Source organism: Lactuca saligna, chromosome 9 (genome assembly GCF_052625555.1).
Source record: "Lactuca saligna cultivar CGN05327 chromosome 9, ASM5262555v1, whole genome shotgun sequence".
Lineage (NCBI taxonomy): Eukaryota > Viridiplantae > Streptophyta > Magnoliopsida > Asterales > Asteraceae > Lactuca > Lactuca saligna.
The window spans coordinates 148,979,082-148,989,632 of NC_136425.1; the positions used below are offsets into that span (position 1 = coordinate 148,979,082).

Sequence of the window (10,551 nt, forward strand, 5' to 3'; positions counted from 1 at the left end):
AAGTTTTTATATGGAAAATATAAGATTTTTATGTGAAAATACGTTTTTTTATAAATATGTTTTTATAAAGAAAAACATATTAGAAAAATTTTTTGAGAAAAAAAAGTTGTAAAAGAAATTAAAGTTATGATGAATTCAAAATAAAATTCTAAAATTTGGGCAAAAAGAGTAAAGTTTGTACCAAATTTCTAACAAAATTTAAAATTTGAGCCAAAAGTTTAAAAATTGGATCATATTTGTAATAAAGTTTGAAATCTGGACAGAAAATGTAATTTTTGAAAGGTGATGACCTCTTACCGAATCAAAGGGTTAAACTGAAGACAATTACTAGTATTTAAGATTTAATTGAACTCAGAAGGTTTGCCTGCAGTGACTCCAGAGCATGAGACAAAACTTTATGTTTGCAGCCGAGGATTAATTGGTGCGCGAAAGCTAGCCTGAAAACCCTCGTTAAGGAAATTCGTTTTCCAAAATTATATATATATATATATATATATATATATATATATATATATATATATATATATATATATATATATATATATATATATAAAATAAATAAATATAAAAATTAAATTGATTATAAAGCTACAGTTTTTCCTAATATATAAAATAAAAATTCCTAATATATAAAATAAAAATTCCTACCAACCATAACAAAAATCTATCCTGGCATCATGTGTTTGCGTTTATATATAAAGCATGCTCTCTGCTCGTATGCCATCAAATCACAGCTGATAGCTGACATAACATACTCTTCAAATTCTCATCTTTTTTCTCTACAATGGAATGGAAAAGAGGTCCGGTAATCGGCCGGGGATCTTACGCCACCGTCTCTGTTGCCACCACCACCACCGGAGACCTTATTGCCGTCAAGTCCACCGAGCTTTCTACCTCTGAGTCCTTACAGAAAGAACAACACTTTCTTTCTCAATTAAGCTCCAAATATATAATCAAGTACATGGGTTTTGATGTTGATTATGATGACAACAAACCCATGTATAATCTGTTCATGGAGTATGCCGTCGATGGAACGATTTCCGATGTTATCAAGAAACAAGGAGGGTCGCTTGATGAGTCACTGATCCGATCTTATACTCATCAGATTCTACTTGGATTGGAGCATCTTCACTGCAATAATTTGGTGCATTGTGATATAAAATGCCGAAACTTGTTGGTGTGCAAAGATGCTGTCAAGATCGGCGACTTGGGTTGTGCAAAGATGGTCGGAAACAATGGTGCCTCCACATCTCAACTTTCCGGTACACCGGTTTTCATGGCACCTGAGGTTGCACGAGGCGAAGAACAGGGGTTTCCCGCTGATGTTTGGGCTCTTGGGTGCTCAGTTATTGAAATGGCAACTGGGTCGAACCCGTGGCCGGAGTTTATGGATCCGTTGTCTGCTTTATACAGAATAGGATACTCCGGCGACATACCAGACTTTCCCAAGTTTCTGCCGGAGGAAGGCAAAGATTTTTTGACTCAATGCCTGAAGACAGATGCTAAAGAAAGGTGGACAATAAATGAACTTCTGCAACACCCATTTGTTTGTAATTTGAATTCGGGATCTGAAACAAGAAAATCTCCGACAAGTATACTTGATCAAAGTTTCTGGGAATCTTTATCAGTGTCGGAACCTTCAGAGGAACCCACCCAGGTCGATAATTTTTCCGGCGAGTCTCCTGTGGAGAGGATAAGGCAATTGGTTGAAGCTACTCCGTCATGTCTGCCCAATTGGGACGATGTGGAAGATTGGATCACAGTTAGACATAATGGGATTGATCAAATGGATGTTGATGATGGCGATTTTGGTTATATGGAGTCGCTTAGTATTTCAATTTTGAATGTAGAAGAAGAACTAGAGTTTGAAATCTCAGTTAGTGACCTAGATATTGAGGTTTTTGAATATTCGATTGTATCTAATGTTCTTGATTTTGATCATATAATTAACGATAATTTTTTGAAAATTAGAATACGTTTTTTATGCTTTTCAATCTTTATTCTCTGCTAACATTGTATTAATAGTAAAAATCCGATATGGACATAATTTAATGATTGTCAAATCACATACAACTATACAAGTTATTGGAACCAATTTTCAACAAATTATACCATATGAACATAATTTAATGATTGTCCAAACTAGTTTGTGTAATAAATTCAACTACTAAATATCATAAAACATGTTTAAAAGATATATAATTTTCTTATAATGTTTTGGACTAAAACTAATCAGAAGCTTATATGATTTATGCCCATAACATACTACTGCTCAACTAAATTTCATTTAGCTTCACCACCACATGTTTTTGATAAATGTCGAGTTACAAACTTACAATCATTGATGTCATTCTTGTTAATTATTCTCATGTCGAACAAAGAGTTGACCTGTTTTAAAAATGAAAAAGTGAAAAATAATTTGGCAGGTCAACCAATTTTTACATATAGAATTGTTTGGTAATTTGAAGCCAAAAAGAAGAAACAGATTAGGTTCAGAGAATTTGAAGAGGTCAATGATTTTGACTTCTTCCCCCCTGGCTTCATTTAAGGATTCACATCTTAAAGTTAAGACGAAGACTCCAAAAAGTCAACTACAACTTTTGGGTAACAAACCAAGATGTCTCATTTTGGCTAAATGATTTTACACTTGAAAAACCAAACGTCTCATTTTGGCCCAAGAGGATTCCAAAAATGCCCTTGGCTCTTTCTATGTCCGTTTGTGTTTGGAGTTTGGTTTATGGTTGTTAGTGGGATTGTGATAATCTAATAGACATAAGCGGAACACCCTTCAAGAAAGTCAACACTTTAAACATTTGAGGGAATTAGGCAATTTACCTAATGTTCTTTTAACAAATTGGGGTTTTGAAAATACTAGATCAATGTCTTCCGTCTTCGTCTGCCCTTACGACCAAAAGGACAAATGGCACATACCAAATTCTTGTTGACTATAATTATAACAAGTAGGTGAATTTAAGTGGAATGGATAAGGATTAGCATACAAAAATTCGTTGCATTTTTTTTTTTTTTTTTTTTTTGGTTTTCTTTTGACAGTTTTAAAATATGATTTATATCTCAAATTTTAAAGGTTGAACAAAATTAGTTCTTTTTGCAAATTTTACAAAGGATACTAAGTTAATTTTGACACCTTGATGTGATGTGTTTTCTTCTCATTTCAAACATTCTTTTCAATTTGTTTAATTGTTCACCATTTATCCGGCCGTCCGGTTATTATGTACATAATCTTTTGATGCAGCTAACATGGCATGATGATGCAATACTCTTTAGTGTCAAAATTGAAATATATATATATATATATATATATATATATATATATATATATATATATATATATATATATATATATATATAGAGAGAGAGAGAGAGAGAGAGAGAGTAAATTACTGAAATCATGCTTGTGGTTTGATCAAAATTGCACGTTTGGTCCCTAACTTTTTTTTTGCACTCAGATCGTCCATGTGGTTTGATTTTGTTGCGTTTTTCATCCATGTGGTTTGATTTTGTTGCATTTTTCGTCCCTTACATACATAAAGTTGGGGACCAAACATGCAATTTTTACCAAACCATAGGGACGAAAAACGCAACAAAAGCAAACCACAGGGACGATCCGAGTGCAAAAAAAAAATTAGGGACCAAACGTGCAATTTTGACCAAACCATAGGGACGATTTCAGTAATTTACTCATATATATATAATTAGTGAGTTTTGTGATAGTTATCCAAAATGTCATGCCTTTTGTGCAATCTTGTATTACAATAAAGTAATTACTTGCATGAGTGTTTTTGAGGGTGTGCGAGGTGGGCGACCACATAGGGCCCTCTCACCTCGGTTTTTACATATGATTCGTTATAGTAGTCTAGTAATCCAAGCCCAAAAACAAAATTGATTCAAAGGTATAGTTACCAAGCCAAAGTCAGTACAACCTCTAATTCTTACCTATCCAAGTTGAAAGTCGCTACGACGCTACTCTTTCTCTTTTAAGTGGCTAAGTCATTGAGAGTGTGTGTGTGTGTTTGATTATTAACTAAGTCATTGAGAGTATGTGTGTGTGTGTTTGATTATTGATTAACTGACTGTTTCAAAATCAGTGCATCATATGATTCATAAATAAAAAAATTTAAAGTTCAAAATAATAAGATGAGTCAATTTCAGAATAGCTTGTGGCCTTCAATTTCATTTTATTGATTAATTAATTCTTTTACTTTTAGAAAACATAATCATTTCTCTAAGAACTCTGATAATGCTCGCCTATTTATTTCAATTACAAAATCAATCGACTATTGTGGCTTGTGTGTTTGATTGTTTCCCTTTCAAGCGATGACTTCTCTTAAATTAAAATTTGCACAATACAATAAGTACGAAAAAAATGGTTTTTTCCTTACAAAAGTTGAAGAAATTTGATGTCAAATATCATAAGATGTGTTGCAGTAGTCTTGAAGTTGTACTTAAGTATGAAGAATGATTAAATATTGATGCCGTCAACTTTATCTAGATTTAAATATAGTTGACGAGTTCTTACCGAGTGAAACTACTAACAACACTGAAACTTTAAAGTGTATGAAAAAAAGTTAGTTGTTTTCCTAAAGCGATTAATGTATATAGAGTCTTGCTGACAATTCTAGTAACCATTGCGTCTATAGAAACAAGTTTCTCAAAACTGAAGTTGTTAAAATCTTATTTATGATTCATAATATCACAAAAAATACTTCATGACTTGAAAATGATATTTATTTTGAATAGTATATTGAGGAGTAATAATTATGAAGAGTTGGTGAACATCTTTGCTTCTAAGAATGTTATAAGAGCATTACGATTCATGTAACTATGTGATATTAGATTTTATATTATTGTTATTTTTTGTTATTTTTCGAACAATTATCGACTTATCATAAAATTAATGAATTTTTCTTATATACAAAACAATTATGTTTAAGGGCCTTTTTTTTGTTTTTTTTTTATGCACAGTGGCCTCAAAATCAACGGGACGCCCATGATTACTTGGAACCAATCTATTATAAAGATAGTTAGCTTTATGCTTACATGCAAAACATTGCCAAATGTAGAGAAGTGGTGATAAGTTATTAATCCATCCATTTTGATGCATAAATTGCGTATGGATGGATGATGAACCAGATACTAGAGTTCGAACTTTAAAAGACAACAAGATGTTATATGATAATTCATATTGTAGTCTAAATTTCGAAAAACTCTCCCTCTCTTCTCTATCAGTAACATCTCAAAACGTAGAGCAATTTTTTTTTCAGTTTTAATTTACAAAAAAAAGTTTCACAAACCGAGTTATCAAACACATAATTATCCAAAACAACCATTATTACAAAATATCAGAGTTTCTCAAACTGTCCCAGTAGCAATCCACCCAGCGAGTGTGTACAATCAGAACTTCGCCTTCTCGTGATCCTCAGAAGTACCTGAAACACATAAATCAACAATTATAAGCACAAAGTTTAGTGAGTTCCTTAAGAAGCCACATACAGCACAACATAAATAAACACCTATGGGTTATCAACAACTTTGGGGTCTATCAGCACTCCTAGTGGGCAACAACACGCCCTATATGTTATCAACAACCCTCGAGACTATGAAGCAGTCTCAGTCACACATAATAACCTAATACAAAAGAACAGTAGAACATGTTGGTCATCACAAATATAACTATTCTACCACACATGTAAGAATAAGTGAGGAGACTCACCTGACACTGATGACAAGTAAATCTCACACTCAAACTGTTGGAACTAGACTCCGCCTAGTCAACAAGATAATTAACCCTAATTAATATTTAAAGTCCAAAGCTCAACTCGTGAGTCCAAATCCCATAACTAAGTCCTCTAAGGGAAAAAAAGACTATTTTTCCCTTCTCATGGTCCCAAACTCTACATCTTGACCAAAAGTCAAAAATTCAACGAAAGTCAACTGCCCAGCGTGTATGTTGGGCATACACTTCCTTACGCAGGGTGTACAACAAAACTAGTGACCCATCGAGGATGAACCCAGCTACATGGGGCATAGCCAAGAGTACGCTCGACGTACTCCGCCTGCTTCGACTTTCATCAATTTTGCGTCTTAATCATTTAAGACATCTAACCCAACTTCAGATCTGACCATCCTAATGTGTCCTAATCCATAAAGTCGTCAACTTTAAGCCTTTTCATGGCTTGGAAGGTCCCAATGGAACAAACTTTAACTTCCAACAAACTCTAAGCTACACTACTCATGCATGATCCATAGGGAATGATCAAGCAAGAATTTTTATGAATCTAAAGTCCTAAAATGCATGAAAGGACAACTAAAATTCCATGGAGTGCTCCAAAATCATAAAGGTCCAATCTTGGGGACAAAAAGCTCATCAAACTTCAAACATGTAGATCAAATAGGAAACTCATCAAGGTATAAACTTTATACCTGAAAAAGGTTCACAAAGAGGAAAGGTTTATGGATCTACAAGCTTGCAAGAAACCACTCCTTCTTCAACAATATGCACCAAATTCAGTCAATAAGCTTTCAAAACTCACACAAACAACGTAGACACTGAATTAGGGTTTGAGGAGGGAATGGTGGCTGATAAGGATGGTCCAAAGGGGATATAAGATTGTTTAAATAGGGAGAAACCCTTAAAATTTGGGTTTGGAGTCTGGAATAGTACACCCAGCGTACCACACGTACCCCCAGTGTACTAACAGATCATCTATGTTCTTTTTATAACACGAGTGTGTTGCGCATACCCTCAAGTACGCTTAGCATACAACCAAAATGAAATCCTTTTTTCCTCAAGGGGTCAATTGTGAACTTTTGATAAAGTTAAGAGTAATAATAATAGTTCGTGATCTTTGGGATGTTACAATTCTCCCCCACTAGAATCAGACTTCACCCTCGAAGTCATGCTTAGGAAACAACTCAGGATAGTGCTGACACATCTCGGACTCGGGTCCCCACGTCCATTCTGACCCTTTTTGATGTTGTCACTGAACTTTGACCAAGTTCCCTACCTTGTTCTTGAAGGCCTTCACTTTACAATCCATAATTGCCATAGGCTTCTTAACATAGTTCAGGCGATCATCGATCAGAATGTCCTCCAAAGGGGCCACAATTGTCTCGTCAGCTATAGATTTCCTCAGCTGGGAAACATCAAAGGTATCATGAATCTGTCTCAACTCCCCCTATAGCTCCAACCATTAAGCTATCTTGCCCACACGGGCCAAAACTTGGAAAGGGCCAATAAACTTGGGGCCCAACTTGCCCCGCTTCTTGAAGCACATAACACCCTTCCAGGGTGACACCTTCAGAAGCACTAAATCCCCCACTTGGGACTCTACCTCAGAGCATCGCCGATATGTATAACTCCTATGGCGGATCTGATTCATCAACAATCTCTGTCTAACCTGTTGTATAAGGTTGGTTGTCCTGAGCACTACCTTCATGCTTCAAATGGCCCTCTGTCTAACCTCGCCCCACCAAATAAGAGTCTGACATCTCCTCCCATACAGAAGCTCTCGAAGGAGGACATACCGATACTGGCATGGTGGTTGTTGTTATAAGAAAACTCCTTTAACGGGAGATAGGAGTCCCAACTCTAGCCAAAGTCAACGATACAGGAACGTAACATATCCTTAAGCATTTGAATAGTCTGCTCGCTCTGCCAGTCAGTATGTGGATGGTATGCAATACTGAAGTGTATTTGGGTACCAAATCCTTGTGAAATATCTTCGAGAACCTGGATGTAAAACACACATCCCTGTCTGACACAATAGAAATCGGCACTCCCATACCGACCACCACCTATTGAACTTAAATCTCAGCTAGCTTCTCTGTAGAAGAGCTCTTGCTAATAGCTAAGAAGTAAGCACTGTTCATCAAATAATCCATTATCACCTAGATAGCGCCAACACCCATCGCAGTCGTCGACAACTTCGTAATAAAATCCATGGTGATCTGCTCCCACTTCCATAGGGAAACCTCTAGAGGCTGCAACATGCCATGAGAGCACTAATGCTCGACCTTGGCCTTCTACCAGGTCAAACGTATCTTTACAAACTAGGCCACCTCTCTTCATACATGGCCACCATTAACTTTGCTTTAGGTCGAGATACATTTTGGTAGCACTTGAATGAATCAAAAATCACGACTTATGGGCCTCCTCCATCAAAATCGGTTGGGCCTCACCCGCATACGATACCGATACCACCCATGAAGAGTCAAAAGCCCTCAGTTGTCAATATCAAAGGTTGAAATTTGCCTGATTACCCGCTTATTTTTCCAATTTTCTTATTTTATGACCTTTAACTTCACTTCTTTGATAATTTCCAAAATTGGAGTCATCATAGTCTTCCCCATGCACAAATCCCGAATCGGGGCACTCACTACCCTCCAACTCAATGCATCAACCATCATATTAGCCTTACTCAGGTGATATAAAATCTCATAGTCATAGTCTTTCACTACATCCAACCAAATCCTCTTTCTCATATTTAGGTTAGGTTGATCCATAAGATATCTCAGGCTCTTATGGTACATGTAGATGGTACATCGAACACCGTAGAGATAGTGGCACCAAATCATAATGGCAAAAACCACTACCCCAACTCAAAATCATGTATGGGATACTTCGCTTCGTGAGACTTCAACTGCCTCGAAGTGTATGCAGTCACATGCACCCCTGCGTCAACACAACACCCGACCATGCAATGGATGCATCTCAGTTGACTATGAAGTCCTCAACTCCCTCAGGGAGGCAAGTACCGGTGTAACGTTCCGTTTAAAGATAAGATAAATAGAATACAATAAATAAATAAATATGGATAATAATAATAAGTGAATAAAAATATATAAATAAATAATAAGCCCTAAAATCCCGAGATGTATTTAATATTTTATTTTATATTAGCCCTAAATCCTTAGTAATTTATCTTTGTTGGCAATAAGGAGTTAAATGATATAAATTCTAGAATTTGGGGTTTATATTATAACTTTAGGGCCTGAAATGTAAAGGATTTTCGGAAGGAGGGGTTGCATGGTAAATTATGGACTTAATTCGAAAAAAGAAGGGGGTGGAGGGACTGAAAGTGTTAAAAATGAATTAAGTTTGCTATGTGGTGGCAAGACTAAGACCCGTCACCTCCCACCCTTGTCCCTCGTTTAAAAGCTTAGCATCCAATACCCTCTAAAACCCTAACCCTAATATTACTATTCAACCACCACCCTCATCTCCACCATCCCAGCCGTCGCCTCCGTGACGCCATATTAAACCACCGATCGAGCGACTCTGACAACAAGCTTGAAGACCGAGACCACAACTGCTATTGTTGTTTCTCAATCGCTGACCCCTCTTTCTTTCGAGTCCATCATTTTTGGACTGCATCGCCACCGCTAAACGCCACCTGTTGGCGCCGTCATTATCGCTGTTGTAGTTGTACATTCCATAGCTCCGTCTGTCACCCACTCGTCATTCTCCTCCTCCAAGATCAAAGTTCGGCATGGTGTGTATTCGTATCTCAGCCCATGTCATTGTGTGTGTGCGTGTTTTAGACATTGTTGTGATTTGTGTGTGTGTTTTTGGCTGGCCGGAAGTTGAAGAGAGCCACCATGGCAACCAACCATGGTGGCTGCTGCCATTTTGCTTTTCTGTCATCCCTGACCACCGCTTACCACCGCAGGGTTGGCTGTATTATGATTGTTTCTTGCATGTGTGTCTGTGATATGGTGTAATTAAGCACGTATATTGGCATGATGTTGTAGGAGCGATTCTAGACCGGAAAATCAAGGAAAAACCCCTCTACCACCACCATGAGGTGGTGGTTGCCACCTCATGCCACCATTTGCCACCACCAGCTGCCACTTTGGGGTGGTTGTATGCTTGTGCGTGTGTGTGTGTATTTGGACCTAAAACCAATAACTCCCTCCATAAGAATAATGGTTGCCGCCTCCCGCCACCGACCACCACTGTTCGAGGTGGCAATGGATTGTGCCTGATTTATAAGCACATACATTTATTCGTTATTTTATGTGAAAACCTTAATTTCATTTGGGCTTTGAGTTGGGCCTTCCTTTTAGGCCTAGGTGTCTGGGTTTTTGTTGGGCCATCTGAGAGTAGGTGTATAAATATGATATATGGATGGGCTATAGGGTAAGGCCCATGTAAGAGGTTTGGGCCTAATTTGAAAAATTGGGCCATATATTGGGCCTTGATTTATTATTTGGCTTTTGGGCCTCTAAAGTTTGAGTTTGGGCCTTAATTTTGGTCCAAGCTAGGTTAGGGGTAATATAGTCTCTTTACCCCACGTATGGAGTTATAGTTATGTATTGGAACCCAATTATTAATTGGGTGTTGTTTGATGTTGATAGTTTGGGGATCTGTTAGCTAACAGCCACAACTTTATTCGCAAGACTTCAACAGTGTGAGGTGAGTCTCCTCACTATTTGTATGGGTTAAAGGCACCAATACCGACCCATTTGTTTGATTCATGGTAGGAAGACCTGGGGGTTAGCCCTAGGCATTATGTATGAAAGAACAGGAGG

At 37.1% G+C, this 10,551-nt stretch overlaps 1 pseudogene; it reads left to right on the forward strand.

The window, feature by feature from the left end:
• Nucleotides 1-745: 745 nt before the first annotated feature.
• On the forward strand, nucleotides 746-2,011 carry LOC145016811 (mitogen-activated protein kinase kinase kinase 18 pseudogene; annotated as a pseudogene).
• Nucleotides 2,012-10,551: the final 8,540 nt, after the last annotated feature.